Source organism: Ornithorhynchus anatinus, chromosome 11 (assembly GCF_004115215.2).
Source record: "Ornithorhynchus anatinus isolate Pmale09 chromosome 11, mOrnAna1.pri.v4, whole genome shotgun sequence".
In the NCBI taxonomy this organism is placed as follows: Eukaryota; Metazoa; Chordata; class Mammalia; order Monotremata; family Ornithorhynchidae; genus Ornithorhynchus; species Ornithorhynchus anatinus.
In genome coordinates, this window is record NC_041738.1 from 34,407,163 (window position 1) to 34,432,971 (window position 25,809).

The following is a 25,809-nucleotide window of genomic DNA, read 5'->3' on the forward strand; positions in this document are numbered from 1 at the left end:
GTGAATGGTTGCCCTTCTCCATTTTCTCAGTGGCTGATGTTGGAGAACTGTGCAGACCTTGAGCCCATTCCATCTTTCACACCTCCCCCTTACCCAATCTTCTGGCTTCTAGATTATTCGGATAGCACTGCCCTCACTTCCATTTCCTTTGGCACTATTGGGTATGGTGGGTTCTTGTGGTAGACTGGTCCAGTCTCGTGGTTCCATCCCTGGGGGTCTGGAGTGAAGCCAGATGGATGTTTTGGGCCCGACACTGAGACCTTAGCTCAGGACAGTGGCCGGCACCCAGTAAGCATTCGGTAAATACCATCGACTGATTTTGGTTTTGGGGTCTGGGGCAGCGTAATCTGCACAGACCCCGCCAGCTGCTCTGATCGGCTCTGATCGGCCTCAGAACAAGGAGAAAGAGGAGCATGGTGAGGTTCGGTCATCCAGAACCCAGTCCCACCTTTCCTGCTAGGAGCCCTTTCCTGATTCAGTTCAATCCACAAGGACCTCAGTGCTCGATGTAACACAGCCCTGAATCGGTGCAATATCTGATTTCTCCAGTTGATCTGCCTCAGATGGGAACAACACGTCAGCAGTAACCTTTATGGAGATATTTTTAGTGTATGTAGCCAGTCTCCCTCTCTGATTTCCAAGTTCCTGGACTCATTTCTCGTTGGAGAAGTAGTTTTCACCTTGAGGCTGACCGGTTTTGCCTTTGGGTTTTTGTTAAGTGGGGAGCAGAGGGGCTGCTTCGGAGTTGGCCCCGTGGTCGCCGGAGACAACCATCGCTGGGTCCCAAAGCGGCTGGCAGGCGGGGCCTCGTTGATTCTATCCTGGGGGAGGGGAGGCGGCATCAGGTGTCTTCCCACTTCACCTGCTGTGGGGTCTTTGGACGGCCCTGGTCTCTGCCACCTGGTGCCAGCATCCCCTGGGACCGACGTCTTTAGGAAGGCTGGAGGTCAGGAGGGCATTGGCCAGCGGAAGTGGAGCAGAGACAGAACCTGGATGAGGCTGAGCTGCCGTCAGGTGGCACCGGCAGATCCTCCGACAGCATCGGCCGTTTATGGGGAAGGGACCCGCTCTGGATCTATTGTGAGACAGACTCTTCTCCTGACCTAACTCCTCAGCTGAGACCCTCCCCTTCCGGAAGGGACCGGGAATCCTCCTGCAGTGTGGGGCAGCTGGGTTTCCTGGGTGAGTTCTGTGGGAATGGGGAAGTGTTGGATGCGGGGAGGGGTCTTGGAGGGAGGGTTGGCTGAGGGATGGGGGAGTTTAAGCGTACTTTAGAGCATAGGTCTGGGAGTCAGAAGGTCATGGTTTCTAATTCCGTCTCCACCACTTGTCTGCTCTGTGGCCTTGGGCAAGTCATTTCACTTCTTGTGCTTCAGTTCCCTCATCTGTAAAATGGGAATTAAGACTGAGAGCCCCAAGCCGGGCAGGGACTGTGTCCAACCAGATTTGCTCGTATCCACCTCAGTGCTTAGTACAGTGCCTGGCATGTAGTAAGCACTTAACAAAAATGACAATTATTATTATTATTGTTATTAGTGTTATTGTTCCCTGTTATGGTTTCCGAGAACTGTGCTCACTCACCCACAAACAGTCTCTCCCAGTGCTGAGAGGGATTAGGGCCAGGGTGCTCGGAAGAGCCAGTGTTTTCCTATTTCTGTAGCATTGAGGCCGCTTGGTGTGGACTCAGCCTGTTTCTGGGAGAAGCACAATGCATTTTTTGAAAGCTGCCTTCTCACTGGCCCCTGGTAATCCAGTGCTGGCAGCTGGCCAGGGAGTGTGGGGTTGGAGGGGAGTCTGGGCATGCGCTTCCCCTCCCCTCACCCGCCCTCCACCCCACCGGGGAGAACCAACCCAGGACCAGCCTGGGACAACTTGCTCTAGGAGCTGCTTTGTGCTTCACAGCTGCCCCTTTGTCTGCCGAGCGCTTCCGGTGTCTGGTTTTTAACCTTGTGCCCAACTGAGGTTCGGTGACCACTGGGATCGGGGCAAATCCACCAAGAAGAAAAACTGGCATCTGCTCCGAGGTCTGCCCCCTCACTCTGGCCTCCCCGATTGTCCCTTCTTGTCATTTAAACCTGTTTGCGATGTGGCCTCTGCCCAGAAGGGAATGATGGGGGCGGTGGGGTCCATGTCCCCTGTCCCAAGTCCACAGAGCTACAGCGGACGGACGTTGGGTTGGCCAGCTCCCCACTGACTCAGGGGAAGTGAACCCAGCTTAGCGGGACCCTTCGGATGCACCATGACAAATCGGAGTGCCCTCCCCCTCCCCAGGGTGGAGTGTGACATTTGTGGCTGGTGACTGTTTATTTATTGAGCACTTACTGTATGCAGAGCACTGTAGTAAGTGCTTGGGAGAGTACAGTTTAATAATGAACAGATACATTCCCTGCCCACAACAAGCTTACAGTATAGAGAGAAGACGGACATTAATATAAATAAATTACAGATATGTACAAAAGTGCTATGGGGTCGGGAAGGGGGGGGGTGAATAAAGGGAGCAAGTCGGGGCTACGCAGAAGGGAGTGGGAGGAAAGGAAAGGAGAGCTGAGTCGGAAGGTCTCTTGGAGGAGATGTGCCTTCAATAAGACTCTGAAGGGGGAGAGAGAAATAGTCTGTTGGCTATCAGGAGGGAGGGCTTTCCAGGCCAGAGGCAGGGCGTGGGTGAGAGGTCGGCAGTGAGATAGACGAGATTGAGCTGCAGTGAGAAGGTTAGCATTAGAGAAGTGAAGTGTGCAGGCTGGGTTGTCGTAGGAGAGTAGTGAGATGAGGTAGGAGGGGGCAAGGTGATTGAATGGTTTAAAGCCAGCGGTGAGGAGTTTCTGTTTGATGGGCGAAAATACACTAGCCAGCCAGACTGAGCTCCTCTCCTTCTTCAACCTCGGGGCACGGAGCAGGTCTGTGAAGTAGTCATGCTGGTCAAAGACGTCACCTGGCAACCAGGCTGGAGCTCTCTTCTGTGGGAAAGCTCTAGGCACTGGGCGTGGAGAACACAAAGACAAGGGATCTGGCAAAGGCCATAAAATCCTGATGGATTAAAGCAGCAGACTCATCAGCTAAGGTTCTTCTGGGTCACCCAAAACTTTCCCTGATCCTTTTCCCACCTTATCTGGTTTGGTAGGGAATGTGGCTTTCTCTGCCTGAATGAACATTTATACACCATTAGACTTCCAGACTTCCAAAGCAGGGGAGCAATTTCAGCGGAGGCGGATTCCAGATCCACGAGGGCCCTGGCAGGGATGAGGGATGCTGTTTAGCTATGGAGTTGGAGAGCTGGTGGGACAGAACTTTTCCAGAACCAGTTAAACACGGGGGCACCAGCAGCAGCTGGCCTGATGCCTTAAATGCATCCATGAAGTCTGGGCCTAGGACTTGTCAGGGGAGAAAAAAGATTGCTTCAGCCCCTGCTCTCTCTCTCTCTCTCTCTCTCTCCCTTTACCCCCTGAGAGCTTCTGTTGGAGACTTGCACAAAGCCCAGCGTGGCAGTCCGATGGAAACAGGGGCTCCACAATAAGCTTCTTTATCTTTCCTTCCCTGAGCTTCTGACTGCTGCTGAGAGCAGAGGGCAGAGAGAGCCAGTTTCTGGGCTCCTAGGAACCAGCTGGGTCCCATGAGCAAAATGGAGTGTGGTCATCATCCAATTCCTAGAAGAATAATAGAAAGGCGGAAGGAATTACTCACCGCCTGAAAGCAGCATCATAGGTGAAGCCTAAAGTATTATATTACTTGTAGGGGGGTGGGGCAAAGAGGGGAGGGACACACAAGCACCCATGTGTTGCCGCTCACCAGCTCCCTGCTGCCACAGGTGCTGCGGTTTGTCATGAGCTCAAATTCATGACAATGAGGTAACCAGTGCCAGTTGGCTAGTGGATTATTGAGAGAGGCCAGCAGACAACTAGAAGGGAAGGGCTGTGAATGGACTCTGAAAACAGCAGGAAGCTTTAATGATAATAGTAAAAATAATAGTAATAATTATGGTACCTATTAAGCTCTTACTAAGTGCCAAGCACTGTTCTAAGCACTGGGGTAGATGCAAGATCATCAGGTTGGACACAGTCCCTGTCCCACATAGGGCTCACACTCTTAGTCTCCATTTTACAGATGAGGGACTTGAGGCCCAGAGAAGTGAAATGACTCGCCCTAGGTCGCAAGCAGAAGTGTGGCGGAGCCGGGAATAGAACCCATGACCTCTGACTCCCAGGCCCACACTCTATCCACCAAGCCAGCATGATTAACTCACAGGACCCTGTTCTATTTTTTGGGGATCCTTAACCTGGAGTGTAGTTTTCTCTCCATTCTTGCTGGGCAGAGTTTCCCTCCCAATCTCTGGGCTACTTTTTGAACATGGTCTCCTCTTCCTGATTCTCTGCTGAGAGGAAGGAGGGCTCAGGCTTTGGTGGGAGTACCGGGGGGGGGGGGGCAAGGGAGGTAGGGTATCATGGGACTGGATCATGGGGGTGAGGAGGGTCAGCGAGGTAGGGGTGGGCACAGTCTGCCTGGGCCAGAGCCTTATTGAAGTGCAGAAGCCACTTCCATTAGTACTGCCCTTCAAAGAAAGCGGTAAAGAAACTAGGGGGAATTCAGGGGAGAGTAATAAAGGGGAAAAATACATAGAAACTGGGGTGTAATCAAAAGAGCACAGGATTGGGAATTAAGAGACCTGAGTTCTAATTCTGGCTCTTCTACTTGCCTGCCATGTGACCTTGGGGAAGTCACGTAACTTCTCTGGGCCTGTTTCCTCATCTGTAAAGCAAAATATCTGCTCTCCCTTCCTCTTTGACCGTGAGCCCCTGAGGGGCAGGAGCAGTATCTGATCCAATTTTTTCCAGTACAGTGCCTGGCCCGTAGTAAGTGCTTAATAAATGCCACATTTATTTGGATGCTGGTGTTAGTTCTGATTCGTCAACAGAACCGTCACTGAACATTCTCTGAGCACCATCAAAAATCGTAAAAAGAGTCATTCAGGAGTTGCTGTTAGACTGTCCCCTCAAGGTGCGTAGGCAAGAAAATATGGAGACGAATATAATTATGAACCACTTTGCAGAGTCATTTTATGTCATCGTTTGTAGTAATGTACATAGTTGCACTTTATATTAATTTCCATCTCTTACTCTAGGCTGTAAGTTCACTGTGGTCAGGCAATGTGTCTGTTATGTGTTGTACTTTCTAAGGTGCTTAGTATACTGCTCTGCACACAGTAAGCATTCAGTAATACATTGGTTGATCGATTGAGTTATCCCAGCACTGGGGATGAACAAGCCTGAAGACAACTGAGGAGAGATACCAGTCTGCACTAGGAAAACCTCATATCTGATCGAAGACCCTTCAAGAGCAACTTGCTACTGAATGTTCTCGCACAATTTAGGTAGCGTATTGTCCAACGGTGCCCCGACAGGCTAAAATAAAATCCAATCAAGAAGACCAGCATGCCTCACAGGACCCTGACAGACAGTGTGGCAAAGTGGAATCAAACTTTAAACCGAACTTCAGATCTACAAAGTTTTAATGCTGCTGAATCTTCAGAGTGCATCACAAACAGCTCCAGTGCCTTTTTGAGCAATCACTTCAGCAACTCCTGTGTCGGTAATCAGTCGTATTGATGGAGCCCTTACTGTGTGCAGAGCACTGTTCTAAGCACTTGGGAGAGTACGATGTAGCAATATAACTGTCACATTCCCTGCCCACAATGAGCCCCTCAGATTGCAAAGTGGACTCCAGATCAGGTCACGTAAAGGAGTCAGTTTTTCCATTTTAAATCTTGGCTCACTTTAAAACAATTTTGCATAGTGGATAGTGCAGAGTGGCTGCCCTGTAGTGAACTGAAATAATGGAACCTAAGCTTAGGGTGAGAGGTGGGTGGGTCGGTAGGATGCAATGAAGTGAAGCCTCAGACCATGTAGCCAGGCAACTAATAGGCGGGAGACAGTTGGAACAGATGGACCGGCTGAAATCATACAGGAGGGGCTCTTTGGAAGCAGAAACTCTGAGTGGACTGAGAGTCCGAGGCAAAATCGAGTACAAAAGACAACTATATACACTCACACAGAGACCAAAAGAGTATAAAATTAAATGCTCTCTCTAGAATTAATCCCAAACTACGGTTTAGCGATTTTAGAATTCCAGATACCTTACTCAGCCAGCTCCCGTCTCGTTCTAAGTCTCTTTCTCTGCGCTTCCCTGCACTTGTCTATTCTCTAAGGTGACTTCCCTCAGGCTCTCTGCCCACACAGTTCCGGAATAATAAAATGAGGATGTTCTTGCCCATCTGCCCACTTCTTGTTTAGCCCTTTCCTCAATCCTAGCCCTCCCTACAGCAAAGCACCGTGACTTACTGAGAAACAGCACGGCTTAGTAGATAGAGCACGGGCCTGGGAGTCAGAAGGACCTGACTCTGCCAGAAGGACCTGACTCTGCCACATGTCTGCTCTGTGACCTTGGGCAAGTCACTTCACTTCTCTGGTCCTCAGTTACCTCATCTGGAAAGTGGGGATAAGAATGTGAGCCCCAAGCGGGACAGTGACCGTGTCCAACCTGATTAACTTAGAACAGTCCTTGACCGATAGTAAGTGCTTAACAAGAATCATAATTATTATTAACACTGTTAGTCTTTAAAACCGTCATCTCCTCGCTAGCCTCCATGCCTACAGCCTCTCTTTGTCGGTCCATGATCCAGCTGCATGTACCATCCTAACAAAATTTGATCAGAACTCCTTACCCTCCTCCTCAGATCGTCAGTGGCTTGCCATGGCTTCACGTGAAAACCAAACTCCTGGCCATCGAATTCAAGGCTGTGGGATGGTTGGCTCCTTCTTGTCTCTCTGCTTTCTTCTCCTGCTATGCCTCAGCTGGTTCTCTTCACTTCTCCCAAGCAAACCCCCTAAATGACCCTCTTCTTATCTTTCTCACCTCTACCATTGCCTAGTGGCAAGAACATGGGCTTGGGAGTCAGAGGACGTGGGTTCTAATCCTAGCTACTCCACTTGTCTGCCTGGTGACCTCGGGCAAGTCACTTAACTTCTCTGGGCCTCAGTTACTCCATCTGTAAAATGGGGATTAAGACTATGAGCGCCAAGTGGGAAAACTTGCTTACCTTGCATCTACCCCAGAGCTTAGAACAGTGCTTGGCACGTAGTAAGCGCTTAATAAATAGCTTTATTATTAGTAGTAGTAGGAAGCGCTGAACAAATACTATAAATAATTATTATTATTTTTATCCCTTCTCTCCTCAGTCCTTTTGAAAGGCCACCTGTTTCCAGTGTCCTTCATTTGTTTAATTTTGTCCCCCTCCTTCCTGATTATACTATTCTGTCAATCACCTTAACACTTCTAGGAACTCCTCTGCTAATAATTTTTTTGTGGTATTTTTTAAGCGCTTACTATCTAGCAGGCATGCTGTACTAAGCTCTGGAGATACAAGATAATCAGGTTGGACACAGTCCATGTCCTTTGTGTGGCTCACAATATTAATCCCCATTTTACAGATGACATCACTGAGGCACAGAGAAGTTGATTGACAGGCCCAAGATCACACAGCAGAAATGTAGCAGAGCGGGGATTAGAATCCAGGTCCTCTGTCTCCCAGGCCCATGCTCTTTCCACTAGGCCATGCTGCTTCTCCTAAATAATAAGCACTAATGGAGCACTAGTAAATGGGCTTATTAGTAATGTTTCCAAGGTTACCACCACATGTGAGGCAGAGGGATGCTGTACTACCCTAATTAATTCATCAATTGTGGTATTTTTTAAGTCTTACTATGTACCGGGCACTGTATTAAGCACTGGGATGGACACAAGAAAATTGGGGTGGACACAGTCCCTGTCCCCCATGGGGCTCACAGTCTTAATCCCCATTTTACAGATGAGGGAACCTAGGCACAGGGAAGTGAAATCACTTGCCCAAAGTCACACAGGAGGCAAGTGGCGAGGGCTCGATTTTAAACTCCCGGAGAATAAAGAAACGGACAAAGCGCTCTGGGCCACCTTGGTCTCCCTATTAGGACCTGGCACTGCTGAAGCACTCTCAAGCAGACATTAGTCTCGGGGGTTGGCAAGGAGATGCCATTAAGGCTGATTGGATGAAAATGACTCAGCTGAAAAATTACTTTCAGCAAAGAGAAAAAAAACCTTAACAGTACTTTGCAGGTTCCCAAAATGAAGCCCCAGGAGGGGATGACCACCAGTTGAAAAGATCCAGTGGTTTTCTATCTGTCACCAGCTAAGGAAGTCTTCCCACTTCTAAAGCGGCCCTGGGCCCTGCCCACGTGATCATAGATCTGCCGAATCAATCAATCGGTCAATCAGTGGTATTTATTGAGTGCTTATTATGTGTAGAACGTTGTACCAAGCGCTTGGGAGAATACAGTATAACAGGATTAGCAGAAACATTCCCTGCCCGTAATGAGTTTACAACCTAAAGGGTGGGCCTTCATTATCACAGGCATAGACGGAATCTGATGCAGTCAGCCAGAGCCCCACGCGATCTTCTGAATATATGCTTAGTTTTGGCATGTGTTGAGCGCTCACTATATGCCGAACTAATCACTGTACTAAAGTGTACTAAGCAAAGGGATAGATATAAGATAATCAGGTTGGACACGGTACATATCCCAAATAGGGCTCCCGGTCATTAATTCGTTCATTCACTTGTATTTATTAAGCACTTACTGTGTGCAGAGCACTGTACTAAGCACTTGGGAGAGTGCAATATAACAACAAACAGACACATTCCCTACCCACAATCAGCTTACAGTCTTAATCCCCATTTCACAAATAAGCGAGGCCCAGAGAAATTAAGTAATTTGCCCAAGGTCACCCAGCAGACAAGTGGAGGTGCATGCTCTTTCCATTTGGCCATACTGCTTTTGTTTTTCCTGCAGAAATCTACAAGCAAGAAGGCAACTTAATTCTCAAACTGATGCAGCAGCTCCTTCACAGCATACTGAGCGCTGAAAAAAGTGGCCCAAAAGTTGAAAGACACCACCAAAGGCATCATCCTCTAGAAGATGAGAAGCGCGTGGCCAGGTGGCCGGAGCAAGGGCCTGGGTTCTAATTCTGGCCCCGCCATTTGTCTGCTGTGTGACCTTAGGCAGATCACTTCTCTGGGTCTCAATCACCTCACCTGTAAAATGGGGATCAAGTCTATGAGCCCCACGAGGGACATGGATGGTGTCCAACCTGACACCTGTATCTACCTCAGCGCTTAGTACAGTGCCTGGCACATTGTAAGTGCTTAACAAAAACCATTAAAAAAAAAGCTGAGAGGGGGGCCTTGGAAATGACTAGATGCTTTAGATGATTGTCCTGTGGCAAAATTCTCACCCAAATTATTTCTGGCCAGGCTACTGAAAAATATAATTAACTGTACACTAACTGAATTGCAATGTGGCTTTAGACTGTTCAGCACTAATCTCTGCAGGCTGACAGGTGCAAAACCAAGACCACTAAACTGGTTTCATAGACTTGAAAGCATTTGATATATTTCACTTTTTAGGTCTTAAGCAACTGTTAAACCACGTATCTCTGCCCAGAAAATGTCTTTGGCTATGGCACTATGGGCTCATCGGTTGGAATTGAAGATACTGGGTCCGATTTTCCTCTTTTTGTTGGAGTAAAGCAGGGCTGTGTGATAGATTCCGTCGTCTTTTGATTCTTCTTTTCCAGCAGTTTGGGGGCTTCAATCATGGATCAGGAAACTCTTCCTACTCAGTGGGCTACAAAGCATCATCAAAACACTTCCAGACGATCATCCAAAAATTGCTGGGTGATGCTGACGACTGTCCCTTTGAGGCACGTACACAAGAATTATAATACTTGTTAAGCGCTGTGTCAAACGCTGTACTAAGTGCTGGGATAGGCACGAGTTAATCAGATCATGTTCAGTCTCTGTCCCCCATGGGGCTCAGAATCTAAGTAGGAGGAAGAATAGGGATTGAGTCCCCATCTTACAGTTGAGGAAACTGAGGCACAGAGAAGTTAAGTGACTTGCCCAAGGTCTCTCAGCAGGGAAGTGGTAGAGCTGGGATTAGAATCCAGGTGCTCTGAGTCCCAGACCTGTGCTTTTTCCACTAGACCATGCTTCTTTTGAACTGCTCTGCAGTGACAGCAGAATGATTTGGACTGTCTAGCCTAAAAAAAAGTTATCCTTCAGCCTACACTTGGGAAAACTCCACATAAGACAAAATAAATCAATCAGTGGTGTTTGTTAAGCACTTACTATGTGTAGAGCACTGCACTGAGCACTTGAGAGCGTATAATACCACAGGATTAGCAGACACATTTCCTGCCCATAATGAGCAAAAGGGCTCAGTGGCAAAACAGATCTGAATGTTGCCATTGAATTGAGGAATGGCAGGTCAAAGGAGAAACACTGTGGCATAGTGGAAAGAGTGCAGACCTGGGAGTCAGAGGACTTGGATTCTAATGCCAGCTCCACCATTTATCTGCCATGTGACCTTGAGCAAGTCACTTAACTCTCTGTGCCTCAGTTACCTCATGTGTAAAATGGGAAATAAGACTGTCCCTCCCGATTGTACCTAGGCCAGTGTTTAGTTTGGTGCCTGACACATAGTGAGCCCTTAACGACTACTATTAAAATAATAATGGTACTTGTTAAGCATTTACTATGTGCCAAGCACTGTTCTAAGCACTGGGGAGAGTCTACTACAACAGAGTTGTTATAGAGTTGCCACAGCAAGCGTACAGACTAGGTCTTTTCAGCCACACCTATCTGCATTGATAAATTTTCATCATCAACCACCTCAGCTAGCATTAATGTCAAATCTATACATATTGACTGATCCTATTTATTATTTATAGAGCTACATATAGCTATTCTGATCTTCTTTAAACTACTGTGTTTTCAGCAATTTAGGACTCATCACTCAGACTGTGAGCTCTCAAGGGCAAGGATTGTGACTTATGCTTCTTCTGAAGGTAGGGGTGAAAGGAAAAGACTGCTTTTATGGGAACAGTGAGCGGGTACGGCGGATTTGGGTGGCGTTGAGGGGGTTGGAAGGGGTTGAAACTGCTGTGGGGGAAGCCAGGCCCTCAGTCAGTCAATCATATTTATGTTCATATTCATATCTAGACTTCAAAAATGCTGTTGATGGCAGGGAGCCCCCAGCCCCATTTCAGACCTGGCATCCATCCAGAGGACCTTAGTTCAGCCTGCAGCAATGCGATGCAGGTGGAGAAATCCTCTTGGGGTGTCTGTCTCTCTTCCTACAGTGCTTAGTTATTTTTATTTTTTTCTTCAGGCAGAGGGCACTTGAAGCCAGCAAAATTGCAGATGGATCTGTTCTGGCAAGTCCCTTTCATGAATTTAACTTAAAGATCAGCCCCAGGCCAGAGAGAAGCTAACACTCTACACATACTCAAACCCTCCTTTTACACAACATTTATGAAGGCATGTAGACATGGGCCTCAAAAAGCAAGCACCTACTAATAAGGACTTTGGCCCGTCAGCTCCAGCTCCAGGACAGAAGGTCTGTGGCAAGGATGAGACGGGACCATTATTAAGACCCGCTCTGAGCCAACAAGAAGGAATAGGTCATTAAAAAAAAAGAGAAGATGAAAAAACAAAATGGAGAGCTTGGCATAGAGCTGATTTTAATCACATAAACTCTATTAATTCAGTTAGGAGCACAGCAGAGCATTAACTATCCGATGAATCCCGGTTAGCCAGTCAATCAGTGGTATTTATTAAGCACTTAACTGTGCAGAGAGCACTGTGCTAAGTACTTAAGTGAATACAATGCAGCAGAGCTGATAGGCATGTTCCCTGCCCACAAGAAGCTCTCAGTTTAGAGGAGGAGACGGACATTAATGTAAATGAATAATCTCATTAAGGTATCAGTCTCCTGAACAATACTGTGCTTTGGAATTGGACTGTTGGAATATTGGACTTTGGAATTGGGTGGATCGAACGGGATGACTGTAAGGGCACCAGCGGGAACAGAGTCTCCCTCAGAGGGCTTAAGTTTCCAGGGGAGTGAAGTTCAAGTGTCTGCTTTGGATCTGCTCTCTCCCCCTGGACTCTTACTTGCTTTTCTGAGGTGGATGAGCCCAGGGAGAACCTTCTTGTTGACGGAGAAGCTTATCTGGTGGGCCGAGAGGAGTGGGAGAAGTACCTTTGTTTAGTACGAAGCCCTGGATGGAGAGTTGAGAGTCCAGCTGTAGAAGAATGCTCTGAAACTCTGATCGACCTTGGGCAGGCCCTCCCCCGCCCACCTGGATGATTTCCAGGGACACTGGGAGGATACATGAGCCAGGTCTGCCAAGGAAGGTGCCAAAAAACACCCCACAATATGAATTGATGGGCCTGCCTTTGTTTGCCCCGCTGAGGGTGAGCCAGAAGAGGGCTGGGCCGTCCAAGGCAGCTGCAGAAACAGGTAAAGAAGCAGCATGACATAGCGGATAGAGCACTGGCCTGGGAGTCAGAAGATCGTGGGTTCTAATCCCAACTCCACCACTCGTCTGCGGTGTGACCTTGGGCGAGTCGCTTCACTGAGTAATACTAATGATGGTATTTGTTAAGTGCTTACTTTGTGCCAGGCTCTGTACTAAGCACTGGGTGGATATGAGCAAATCAAGTTGGACACAGTTCCTGTCCCATGTGGGGCTCGCAGTCTCAATCCCCATTTTCCTGGTAAGGTAACTGAGTCCCAGACAAGGTCACACAGGAGGTAAGTGGAGCAGCCGGAATTAGAACCTTTGACTCCTGAATCCCAGGCCCATGATCTATCCACTACACCATGCTGCTTCTCTGTGCCTCAGTCATCTCATCTGTAAAATGGGGATTGAGACTGTGAGCCCCACCTGGGACAGGAACTGTGTCCAACTCGATTTCCTTGTATCCTCCCCAGGGCTTAGTACAGTGCCTAGCGCAGAGTAAGCACTTAACAAATACCACCACTTTCACCCTGAATGAGAAAAGCTTTTCTAGAGAGCTGTAGCGTTCGACCAGCCCTACGGCTTCTCCGTCGTGGTAAACTAAAATGTGCACGTGAAGGGACCTTCTGACTCTACCCTCCAAGGAACAGATGGATGAGCTCATGGTTGTTCCCTGCCTCTGGTGCCTAAGACCAGATCCCCTCTCCCCAGCATGCGACATCAAGATCAGAGTACGGGTCTCGGAGAGGATGGCATGAGGCACTTTGCCCAAGGGAGTGGTCCATTCTGTGGACTTTAGTCCCAGTAATAATGGCTTTCCACCTGAACGCCTCCCAATATGTTTATCTTCTAATCCTCAGGCCCATCCTCCTGGGTTAAGACAGAATTTGCCTTCTCCCTTAAACTGAGGTTTTTGGATTGGATTCCTGATATCCACTGGAGCCCTCTCAGGGAGCAGGAGGGCCATTCATTCATTCATTCAATTGTATTGAGCGCTTACTGTGTGCAGAGCACTGCACTAAGTGCTTGGAAAGTACAATTCAGCAATAGAGACAATCCCTGCCCGCAACGGCTTACGGTCTTGAAGGGAGGAGACAGACATCAAAACAAGTTAACAGACATCGATAGTGTCAATATAAATAAATCGAATTATAGATATATACATGTCAAAGCAAGTAAGCAGGCATTAATATAAATAAATAGAATTATAGATATGTACATGTATACCTAAGTGCCGTGGGGCAGGGAGGCGGGGTAGAGCAAAGGGAGCGAGTCGGGGTGACGGGGAGGGGAAGGGAAGTTGAGGTAAAGGGGAGCTTAGTCTGAGAAGGCCTCTTGGAGGAGGTGAGCCTTCAGTGGGGCTTTGAAGGGGGGCAGTGTGATTGGCGGATTTGAGGAGGGAGGGCGTTCCCGGCCAGAGGTAGGATGTGGGCCTCGTGTCGGTGGCGAGACAGGCGAGATGAAGGCACGGTGAGAAGGTTAGCACCAGAGGAGCGGAGTGTGCGGGCTGGGCTGTATGAGAGAAGGGAGGTGAGGTAGGAGGGGGCCAGGTGATGGAGAGCTTTGAAGCCCATAGTGAGGAGTTTTTGCTTCATAGGGAGATTGTCAGGCAACCACTGGAGATTTTTGATGATTGAGGGGTGACATGCCCAGAACATTTCTGTAGAAAGAGAATCCGGACAGCAGAGTGAAGTATAGCCTGAAGTGGGGCCAGGGGGGTGAGGAGAAACTGCTTTGGGTCCCCCCTCCCTCAGCCTCCTTTCTGAAAGCCCCATTTGTGATTCACTTCTTTCTATTCACCTCTTGAACAAAAGGGTAGAAAGAGGCTTCTCTTCCTCCTTCCCTCCTGCCTCCCACCCAGAGCAGCATCTGACTAACTGTGCATCCTCCTTTGCAGAGAGCCAGCTGAGAGATAGCAAGCGACCCACACACACCCACATGCTCGCACCCCCCACACATACACAGAGACACGCATGCGCGCGTGCAATAGGCAGGCACAAACACACACACACACACAGACACACACACACACACTGGGCAGGCTGCTAAGAGAGAGTGCATCTTTCTTTCTCCAGACAAGAGCTCTCCGAAGTCCTGCCTTCACCGTAGCATCGAGCCCGGGCTCCCCCGGAGAATCGGGTTCAGAAGGTTCAAGGTAGCCCCTCGGCTTCGGTGCTCGCCTCCTTGGACACAGGTACCTGCCACCCTCGTCCGTTCTCGGTTTTTCCCTTTCCCCAGTACTCCCTCTGGAATAAAGCGGATTCAGATGGAGCTCAGGGGATCTTGCGGTTTCAGCGAACTCGGTGAAACAAAGGAGCGGGGACCCAGAGCCCCCCGGGATTCATTTGGGGGCCGGGTAATGATAATAGTAATGATAATTATGGTATCTGTTAAGCGCTTACTATGCGTCCGGCACTGTACTGAGCACTGGGATGGATACAAGTGGACGCTTCGGAGAACATTTGGCAAATGGGATTTCGACTCTCCCCTCGCTCTGGCTTGGGCATGGGGGTCTTTCCCGGGGAACTGTGAGGAGGGTCTTATCTACGGGGATGGGGAGGCAGTACAGACAGATCTACCGAAGGAAGGATCTGGACCCTAAGCATCAGCTTGGAAGGAGGATCAGAGCCCCTGAGCTGCTTCACCTCACTCCCCCTCCCTTCCGCATCGACTGTGCACTTGGATTTGAACCCTTTGGACGTTTGGTATTCACCCCCATCTTCTGCTCCAGAGGACTAAAGTACATATCTGTAAGGTTTTGAAATTTACAGTAATGTCTACCTTCCCCTCTACATCGCAAGCTCGCTGGGGACAGGGAACCTGCCTCCCGAGCAGTTAGGACAGTGATCTGCACATGGTAAAAGCTCAATTAAATGCTACCGAATGATTGATTGATTGATTGATTGATTGATCGATTGTGAGTGGCCGCTCCTGCCTCTGGCTGGTACCCAAAGCCCAGGGGGTTTAGGTTGGCCGGGAACCTCCCGTCCAATCTCAGCGAGGACTCGATTTAAAGTGCAATTTAAAGGGAAGGCTCCCGCAGTGGGCTTTGGGGGAGGGTCCCTGAAGTGTCCTGGCTTGGAGTTTCCCTGGTTGTCACCGGTCTGGGGAGGCAGGGGCTCCCCTGGCCAGGGGCTATGGGTGCAGAGACCCAGGTTGTGACGTTGTCGGGATGTCCTTCAGCACTTTTGCGTGAGCAGAGGATGGAATTACCAAAGAAGAACTCTAAAACCTTTTTCGTCTCCCCTGATGAAAGTTTCTGTCATCATCAGAATTTATTCAGGTGCCTCTTCTTATCATTAAATAGGATTTTGGTAGCACCGTTCACTCAAGCACGGTGCTTTGGGAATGTCGGTCCCAAGGGGCTTCCCAAGGTACCCCCCGATGGGAGTCTGCCACAGGCTAGGTTGGTGGGGAAAAGCTTGGGGTGGGGGCTGCCAATCTTCTAACCTGCAAGAGACTGAGGGAGTGCTCGGAAGGGGGAGGAAGCAGACTCACTGGTGCTGGCACTACCCAAACAGTTCAGGCAGGGAACGAGGCAGGGCTGGGTTAAGGGGGTGACCAGGGCGGCCGTGTCCACAGTGGCAGGGGGATGGCACAGTGCCAATCTCCCCCCAGCACACCCCCAGACAGATTGGTAATCTTCCTCCTCTTCCTTCTCCTCTCCATATCAGTTGCCACTCCTGACGCGGAGAGCGGTGGTGAATGAGGAGCAGAAGGAGGAAAGATGGGGTGCTGGAGGAGGTGGGGGACTGTGCGGGTCCCCAAGAGGGCCCCAGGGTGTCGCGCAGCAGCCTGCCCGGTCCTTGGATGGGGACAGAGGGCATGGGCTGTTTGTCTCGGAGGGAAAGTTTCTGCAGTGCGAAACCAAAGCACGAGGGCTCAGCTTAAAGTTCCTCTGATTCCCTACCCTCTTGGCTACCCAACTTGTCGCCTGGGACCCGAGGAGGGTTGGGGGCAGGGGCATATGCCCAAGACCAGAATGCATTCCGAAACGGTTAAACAGCAAAACCTCAAACGCTCTCCTGGTTGCTTCCAGCTGCTCCCAGCTGATAGGCGAGGAGCTGAGCTCACCCACTGTGGCTCCCCAGACCCACTCCCTTCCCAGGATGGGCAGGGATACTTCCCTGCTCCCCTGCCCTGGGCCTGGATCTCCCTGGGGGAGCCGGAGCAGTGTCCCACCGGTGCCGACCTAGACCTTTCTCTGACACAGGACAAACCCCTTTGGCACTGAGTTCCTTTTTTTATGGTATTTGTTAAGCACTTACTATATACCAGGCACTGTTCTGAGCACTGGGGTAGATAAAAAGCTAATCAATTTGGATGCCGGCCATGTCCCATATGGGGCTCACAGTCTCAATCCCCATTTTACAGAGGAGGTGATTGAGGCGCGGAAGAGTTAACTGACTCGTCCAAGGTCACACAGCAGGAAAGTGGCAGAGCTGGGATTAGAACCCAGATCCATCTGATTCCCAGACCTGTGCTCTATCCTCTAGGCCATGCTCCTTCCCAGCTCCTTAAAATCAATTCATTCATTCATTCAATTATATTTATTGAGCGCTTACTGTCTGCAAATCACTGTACTATGTACTTGGGAGAGTACAATATAATAATTAACAGACTCATTCCCTGCCAAACAGTGAGCTCACAGTCTAGAGGGGGAGACAGGTATTAAAATACATACATAAATGAATAAATTACAGTTATATACATAAGTTCCGTGGAGCTGGGAGGGGATGACGAATGAAGGGAGCTGGTCAGGGTGATGTAGAAGGGAGGGGAGAAGAGGAGGGCTTAGTCAGAGAGGCTTCTTGGAGGAGATGTGCCTTCAATAGGCTTTGTTTGGGAGAGGGGGATTTGTCTGTCTGTTATGAGGTTGTTCCAGGCCAGTGGCAGGATGAGGGAGAGAAGTTGGTGGTGAGATAGATGAGATTGAGGAACAGTGGGAAGGTTAGCATTAGGAAAATGAAGTGGGCAAGCTGGGTTGTAGTAGGGAAGTAGTGGGTGAGCTAGGAGTGTTCAAGGTGATTGAGCGTTTTAAAGCCAAACGTGAGGACTTTTTGTTTGTGTGAAGGTGGATGGGCAAGCACTGAAGTTTCCTGAGGAGTGGGGAAATGTGGTCTGAACGTTATTGTAGGAAAATGATCTAGATAACAGAGTGGAGTATAGACTGGAGTGGGGAGAGACAGGAGGCAGGGAGGTGAGTAAGGAGGCTGATACAATAATAATAATGATAATAATGTCGGTATTTGTTAAGCACTTACTATGTGCAGAGCACTGTTCTGAGCGCTGGGGTAGACACAGGGGAATCAGGTTGTCCCACGTGGGGCTCACAGTCTTAATCCCCTTTTTACAGATGAGATAACTGAGGCACAGAGAAGTTAAGTGACTTGCCCACAGTCACACAGCTGACAAGTGGCAGAGCCAGGATCGAACCCATGACTTCTGAAACCAAAGCCCGTGCTTTTTCCACTGAGCCACGCTGTTTCTCCTAATCGAGGTGGGATAGGATAAGTGCTTGTATTAAGGTAGGAGTTTGAATGGAGAGGAAGGGGCAGATTTTAGCTATGTTGTGAAGGATTTATGAATGGCTCGAATATGTGGGTTGAATGACAAAGAGAAGTCAAGAACAATGCCAAGGTTATGGGCTTTTGAGATAGGAGGGATGGTGGTGCCATCTACAGTGATGGGAAAGTGAGAGAGGACAGCGTTTGGGAGGGAATAAAATAAATTCCGTTTTAGCCATATTAAGTTTGAGGAGATGGGAGGACATCCAAGTAGAGATGTTTTGAAAGCAGGAGGAAATGGGAGACTGCAGAGAGGGAGAGAAATCAGGGCTGGAGATGTAGATTTTGGTATCATCCACATAGTTGAAGCTGTGTGAGCAAATGAGTTCTCCAAGGGACTGGGTGTAGATGGAGAATAGAAGGGGACCCAGAACTGAACCTTGAAGGACCCCCACAGTTAGGGGGTAGGAGGCAGAGGAGGAACCCATGAAAGAGACTGAGAATGGGCAGTCAGAGAGGTAAGAGAAGAACCAGGAGAGGACAGTGTCGGTGAAGCTGAGGTTGGATCATGTTTCCAGAAGAAGGGGGTGGTCGACAATGTCAAAGGCAGCTGGGAGTTTGAGAAGGATTAGGATGGATTAGAGACCGTTGGATTTGGCTAGAAGGAGATCTCTGGTGACCTTTGAGAGGGATGTTTCTGTGGAGTAAAGGGGACAGAGGCCAGATTGGAGGGGGTCCAGGAGAGAATTGGACGAGAGGAACCTGAGACAGCGGGTGTAGACAGCTCACTCAAGGAGTTTGAAGAGGAATGGTAAGAAGGTGATAGAGTGGTAACTGGAGGAGGCCGTGGGGTCAAGGGAGGATTTTTTTTAGGATAGGGGAGATATGGGCATGTTTGAAAGCAATGGGGAAGAAGCCATTGGAGAGCGAACAGTTGAAGATGGCAGGGAGGAAAGAAGGGAAGAAGCAATTGTTTTGAGATGGTGCAAAGGAATAGGGTTGAATGTGCAGGTAGAGGGGCTGGATTTTGAGAGAAGGCCGGAGATCTCCTCTAGAGATACTTCTAGGAAAGATGGGAGAGTTGAAGAAGGGGCAGGAGTGGGGAGGGCCTGGAGAGGGGCAGGGGAGATTTTAGGGAGACATGCCTGATAGTTTCAATTTTCTTAATGAAGTAGGTGGCCAGGTCACTGAGGGCAAGGGATAGGGGAGACCGGGGGGTGGGTTTTGAGGAAGGAGTTAAACGTCTGGAACAACTGGTGAGGGCAATGGGAATGGGTGTCAATAAAGATGGAGAAGTAATTTTGCCGGGCAGAGGAGAGGGCAGAGTTAAAGCATGCAAGGATAAACTTGAAATGGATGAAGTCAGCCTGATATCTAGATTTCCGCCAGCAGCGCTTTGTGGCTCATGGACAAGAGTGAAGGAGGTGGATGTACAGGTGATCCAAGGCTGTGGGTCAGTGGTACCAGATCGGCGAAGGGACAGGGGAGCGAGTGAGTTGAGTTCAGTAGAGAGGGTGGTTGAGACCTTCAGTTTGGTCATCAAGGAGAAGATAGTTTGGATATGGAGACTAAATGGGGCATGTTGAGTTGAGACCATCTCTGGTCTGTGGTAAGTGACTCTGGATTCAGGATTTTCCACCGGTTTTGTTTGGGGATGAGTTCTCATCTTTGTTCCAAATGGGAGTGGGGCCAGTGGAGAATCATAGAAACATAGAATGGGACTCAGATCCGGGACTGGGGGTGGATGCAGGCCCATCGGTGGTGCTTGTTGCTTTGGATAAGCCAACGTTGCTGGGAATTCTGGGTCACAGCACAAGAGCTGAAGGAGCAAGGGTAATTATTGAGCCACTGTCAGGTCTGGAAGTCTGATCCTGGTTCCGTCATTTGCCAGCTGTGTGTCATAGGCAAGTCACTTAACTTCTCTGTGCCTCAGTTTCCTCACTGTAAAATGGGAATTTAATCTTTGTTCTCCCTTCTACTGAGACTGTGTGCCCCATGTGGGACAGGGACTGTGTCGATCTAATTGATTTGTATCTACCCCAGTGCTTAGAACAGTGCCTGATACACATTATATGTTTAACAAACACCAATTGAAAAAACTGTTGCCGAGAGCTGCGTAGTTCACTTAGAAATGGCAGTGTGTGGAAAAAAGTCTTACTTGTTCAGCCAATTTCTCCAGAATCCACTCTGGATAGAATGGGGTTTTTTTGGGAAAGACTCCCCAATTCTATGCCAAAAGCAGCTATCCCAGCACTTAATACAGTGCTTAGTACAGTGCCTGGAATATAGGAAGCACTTAAAAAATACTATTTTTAAAAAAGAAAACACCTTGATCTGAAAATGTTATTTAGGATGGCAACGTTATGTAGGTAATGTTTTTATTCTAAAAGTTTTCAGGCATCCTATAGAAGAAAAGATGTAGGGATTCCCTTTGGAAGTATGAGAAGCAGCAGGGTCTAGTGGAAAGAGCACAGAACTGGAAGTCGGGAGGCCTGGGTTCTAATCACAGCTCCCATTTGCCGGCTTGGTGACCTTGGGCAATTAATTTACCTGGGTCTTAATTTCCTCATCAGTAAAATAGATATTAAATACCAAGATTCTCTCCCTCTTAGACTATGAACCCAATCTGGGACAGGGACTGTATCTGATCTGATTGTATCTTATGCATCCCATTGCTCAGCACAGAGTAAATGCTTAAGAGATACCTCATCTATAGGTCAGCACATGTGGACATCAAAATTCCCAATGGAACTAAAGCTTAGAAGGGGAAATTACCTCGTCTGCGAATCAACTGTCTTGAGCTTGGGGGCAGTGGTCTTGTCTGTCTGACCCCTGGTCACTCCCCAACAGCGTGGCTCAGTGGAAAGAGCCCGGGCTTGAGAGTCAGAGGTCATGGGTTCTAATCCCCGCTCTGCCCCTTGTCAGCTGTGGGACTGTGGGCAAATCCCTTAACTTCTCTGTGCCTCAGTGACCTCATCTGTAAAATGGGGATTAACTGTGAGCCTCACGTGGGACAACCTGATTACCCCACCGCTTAGAACAGCGCTTGGCACACAGTAAGCGCTTAACAAATACCAACATTAAGTCCTCACCATAAATTCTCCTGGCTTCCAAATGCTCCTTTCTTGAAGCTGTGCAGGGAGTTGGCTTAGTTCCCATGCATCCTACTGGACAGGTACAAGAGGAGGTGCTCGTGGTGCCCAAGGCACTGAGGCTGCCCAGCCCCAGAGTGGAATCTGAGGCAGCCTGATCTCTCTCTTTCAGTCAATCAGTACTATTTATTGAGCACATATGACATGCAGAGCCCTGTACTAAGCGCTGGGGAGAGTACAACACAGTAGAGTTGGTTAAAACTATCCCTACTCTCTGGCCCCATCCTCCCCACCTCCCCCTCACCTCCTGGCTTCCATCTCCCCTTCAGTCCTTGGACGCCTGGGTGGAAGAAGGGGTTGGTCCAGCTGCGGTCCCTTCCATTTCCCTTTTCAATCAGTCAATCGGAGGTACTTACTGAGCATTTTCTACGAACAGAGTGGTCCACTAGGGCCATGGACTGACCTTTGCCCATGCAGGGTTTGCTGTGGTGGATGCTGCCCAGGCTCACTACTCTAGGCCCTTCCAGGCCTCTGGGTAGGGGGCAAGGGAGAGAGGAGGTAGAGAGAAAGTGAGAACCGAACACGGGGGGTTCCCTAAATCTGGGAGCCAATGGAGGGGACACCATTTGACCACCACTGCAGCTCCCAGATCATGCACAGAGAAGCGCAGAGGCCAGCTTGAGTGCGGTGGGAGAGAGAGAGAGAAACCGGATGGCCTGGGTCAGGCCACGACCCTTCAAAGGAGAAGAGGAAGATGTGGCCTATTTCACGGTGGGGATGTCTAGACAGACTATTATGTAACCCTGTTTCACTTTCCTTTGGCTCTGGGGGGAGGCTACCAGCTATGGGACTGTCCCCCAGCCCCTTGTCTGGGGCTGGCTGGGGTGGAATTCCAACCTCGAGCCATTTGGCGAGGCTGCGGCCTGAATTGGGAATCCTGCGTGGGTGTCTGTGGTGAGATCTCTGTTCCAAATGGAGCCACCCCACTAGACTGTAAGCTCTTTGTGGACAGGAAATGTGGCTACCAACTCTATAGTACAGTTCTCTTCTAAACACTTGGTTTGCTGCAAAACGTAAGTGCTCAATAAATACTATTGACTGATTGTTTGACTGCCCCTTGAGCATGGGGTTCTCTGCTTTTGGAGAGATAATAATAATAATAATGTTGGTATTTGTTAAGCACTTACTATGTGCAGAGCACTGTTCTAAGCACTGGGGTAGATACAGGGTCATCAGGTTGTCCCACGTGAGGCTCACAGTTAATCCCCATTTTACAGATGAGGTCACTGAGGCACAGAGAAGTTAAGTGATGTGCCTACGGTCACACAGCTGACAAGTGGCAGAGCCAGGAGTCGAACCCATGACCCCTGACTCCAAAGCCCAGGCTCTTTCCACTAAGCCACACCGCTTCCCAAGAGATGAAAGTTTCCGATTACCAGCTGACTTTGTCAGAAGTTGTGCCTTCCTGGATTGATTGGAAGCATGTCTGGTTGATTTATTATTATTATTATTAATAGTAATGATGTGGTGTTTGTTAAGTGCTTACTATGTGTCAAGCACTGTACTAAGCACTGGGGTAGACACAGGATACTCAGGTCCCGCATAGGAGGTTTTGGATCCCCGTTTTGCAGATGAGGGAACTGAGGCCCAGAGAAGTTAACTGACTTGCTCAAGGTAGCACAGCAGAAAAGCGGCGGAGCCAGGATTAGAACCCCGATGCTCTGACTCCCAGACCCATGCTTTCCACTAGGCCATGCTGCTTCTCACGCAGGTTTCTGTAGGAGGCTGATCCTTACCAGTGGAGAAGCAGTGTGGCCTAGTGAAGAGAACCCGAGAGTCAGAGAATCTGCGTTCTATTGGTTCAAGCAATAGTATTTATTGGGGGCCCAGGGCAACCCCCAACCCCAGGGACCTGCCACCTGGTGGGTTTGATAAGACCTCTGAAGAACCAAAGCAGGGAGCTTGTGGTGGTGATCTCTCCCCTCCCCTTCTGAAAGTCCCAGCTGGGACAGGATGTTTTTTTTAATCCCTTGTACTAGATAACCTTTCCATGGCCCTGTCACCGGGTGGGAATCACCCAGTGCGAACCCGGCCCCTTCCCTTCCCCTCCTCTGACCTGGCCGGGCTTCCATCTGCTACCGTGCTCATGGCGAAGGCTTTATCCTCTTTACGAAACAAAAGTCCAGCGTGTTGGGGCTGCACCTCTGTTTTCGCCCTGTGGTCGGTTATAATAACAAAAACGACAATAATAATGATAATTATGGTGTTTGTTAAGCGCTTACTATGTGCCAGCCACTGTACTAAGCACTGAGGTGGATACAAGCAAATTGAGTTGGACAGAGTCCCTGTCCTACGTGGAGCTCACAGTGTCAATCCCCATTTTACAGATGAGGGAACTGAGGCCCAGAGAAGTGAAGTGACTCGCCCAAGGTCACACAGCAGACAAGTGGTGGAGCAGGGATTAGAACCCATGACCCTCTGACTCCCAGGCCTGTGCTCTAGCCACTACGCCACGTGGCTCCCTGCCCGCTTCGAGGGGTGGCTTGTTGGCTGCAGCTGGAGAACCAACCTGGTCCTGGTGGGCAGTTGGGCAGATGGCAGTTTCTCTGGGAGGAAGCTAAGGTATGAAGAGAGACCATGTCCTGCCCTGTTGCCGGCTAAGCAGTGGGAAGTCAAGCAGAGACTCTCTCTGGTGCTGCCGGCACAGGTCGTACCGCCTCCCAGAAAACTAAACAAAGCGTGGTTAAAGTACCCGTGTCCCCAGTGCCCTTCTGAGCTCGGGCCCCTCGGGCCCCAAGCCTTAGGCCTTAGCCTTAGACTTAACTTTTGGGCCGAGACCACTGACCGTACTTGTCGTACGGATGAGAGACCATCCACCCATCGACCACAACTTCAGCCACCGCCACTAACCGGGAGCCAGCTCTGCGTCTCCAAACCCCCTCGGTGCCCCCCGCGCTGCCCGCTCTCCCGATTCCCCGGACCAGCCCGCATAAGTGCCCCTTTCAGCATCCAGCACAAAAGCTAGTTTCTCCGGCTGCGGCGGGAGCCATGGCCCCAGGTTGTCTGACTCACTCGGCTAATGGGCGTCATGTGAGTTTCTGCCAGACCCCGGGATTCCTGCACTCCCAGCAGTGCCCGGACGGTCAGCCGGTCAGCCCGCCTGCCTTGGCAGACCGCAGGGGAGGTGGAAAAGCGGCCTGACACAAAGATGTCTCAAGCTGGGCTGGCTCTGCCCAGGCTGAGGCTCTCAGCCCTGCCAACAGCCCATGTTTTAAAGGGGAAAAAATGTTTGTGACTATGAGGAAAATGAATTCTCTCTGCCACAGAGGAGCAGAGTTGGCCAAAGGGCATTTCTCAGGCTGGCTGGTTCAGGTCGGGGTTCGGGGCGGTGCAAGAGAGGCTGGGAGGAGGAGAGGGGGCAGGTCTTGAATGGCTTTCACATCTTTTCTGCCCAAAGTCCAACATGCAGCTATCTGACTTTCATAAATTTCCCTTTCAGTCTATTGGCTAAGCCTTTCGCCTTATATCTTATAGATTTGCTACATTCTGCAGGGTCCCACCCTTCCTTTCTCTTCCCATCACGGAGAGTTGCCTGACCCTGCCCTTCTCTCTTCACCCAAAAAAACGTTGAGAAGGATCTGGGCCAGCAATGGCTGGAAGGGGAGGGAAGACGGGGGTGGGTAGATACTGCTTTCAGGAGAACAGCCTGGGCTTCTGCGCCCTTTAGTTGGAATTGAATGCCAGCCATGGGGGTGTTTCAAGGGGAACCGTGTAGAACTTAAAATAACTCTCCCTCACAGTTCTAGCTAACTTTTTAAATTTTTAATGGTATTTGTTAAACACTTATTATGTGTCAGGCACCGTACTAAGCACTGGGTTAGACAGAAGATGTAACGGTCCATATCCCACATGGGGCTCACCGTCTTGATCCCCATCTAACAGATGAGGTAACTGAGTCACAGAGAAGTTAAATAATAATAGTAATTGCGGTATTTGTTAAGTGCTTACTATGTATCTGGCACTGTACTAAGCACTGGGATAGATACGGGATAATTGGGTTGGACACAATCCTTGTCCTACATGGGGTTCACAGTCTTAATCATTCACAGTCTCAGTCCCCATTTTACTGATGAAGAAATGGAGGCACAGAGAAGCTAAGTGACTTGCCCGAGGTCATACAGCAGTCAAGCAGCAGTGCTGGGATTAGAACCCAAGTCCGTTGACTCAGGCCCATGCTCTTAATGCAGTTAGGCTGGCTGGGCCGTGCCTGCCCAGGTATTCTAGGCTTGGATAGCCCCACTGGATCCTTTGGGTGCCGGACGGATTTGTGTGACTTTGGAGAATAAATGAGGTCTAACCTCATGACTGTCTAAGCGTGCAAAGCAGCTGCCGTAACTTTAGGTCCCACAGTTCAGGCACTTTGGTACAGGGAGGGTGCTGGACCCAGCCTGCAGTTGCTTGAGTACCCGATACTGGCACTACCCGTGCTGATTGGTCCGAGAAGTCAGAAAGGGTCCTGTACTTTCCAACAGGAGAACAGCAGAACACATGACTTAAAATCCACAAGGGACAATCTGCTTTCAAGACAGGAAATTCTTTTAGGTATTTTCACTGCTCGATTTGCAAAAATCAATGAAGGGGGAGAAAAAACCAAACCCGTGAGAGGCAGAGCGATTGAGAGACTCTTCAGGAGAGACAGATTGTTTGTACTTGTGCTGCCCAGGGAAGGTGAAATGCTTAGCTCCAGTTCAGGCATGTTTTTCCTAAATCCTCGTAAAATCTCAGCCTGTGCCTCCCCCATTCTTTAAGGTTTGGATGATGTC

The 25,809-nt window shown here is 49.4% G+C and overlaps 1 protein-coding gene across 4 annotated transcripts in view; it reads left to right on the plus strand.

Annotated features, from left to right (window-relative positions):
* The first annotated feature begins 669 nt into the window (after positions 1-669).
* ADGRG1 (adhesion G protein-coupled receptor G1) overlaps positions 670-25,809 on the plus strand; it is a 60,769-nt gene continuing 35,629 nt past the window's right edge. For 2 of the 4 annotated variants that reach the window (XM_029075621.2, XM_029075619.2), the window contains exon 1: positions 14,301-14,581. The gene's annotated coding sequence lies outside the window, so the exon portion shown is untranslated. Of the gene's footprint in view, positions 1,183-14,300; positions 14,582-25,809 lie in introns of those variants that run through there. The other 2 variants (XM_029075620.2, XM_029075622.2) reach the window with 2 other exon arrangements.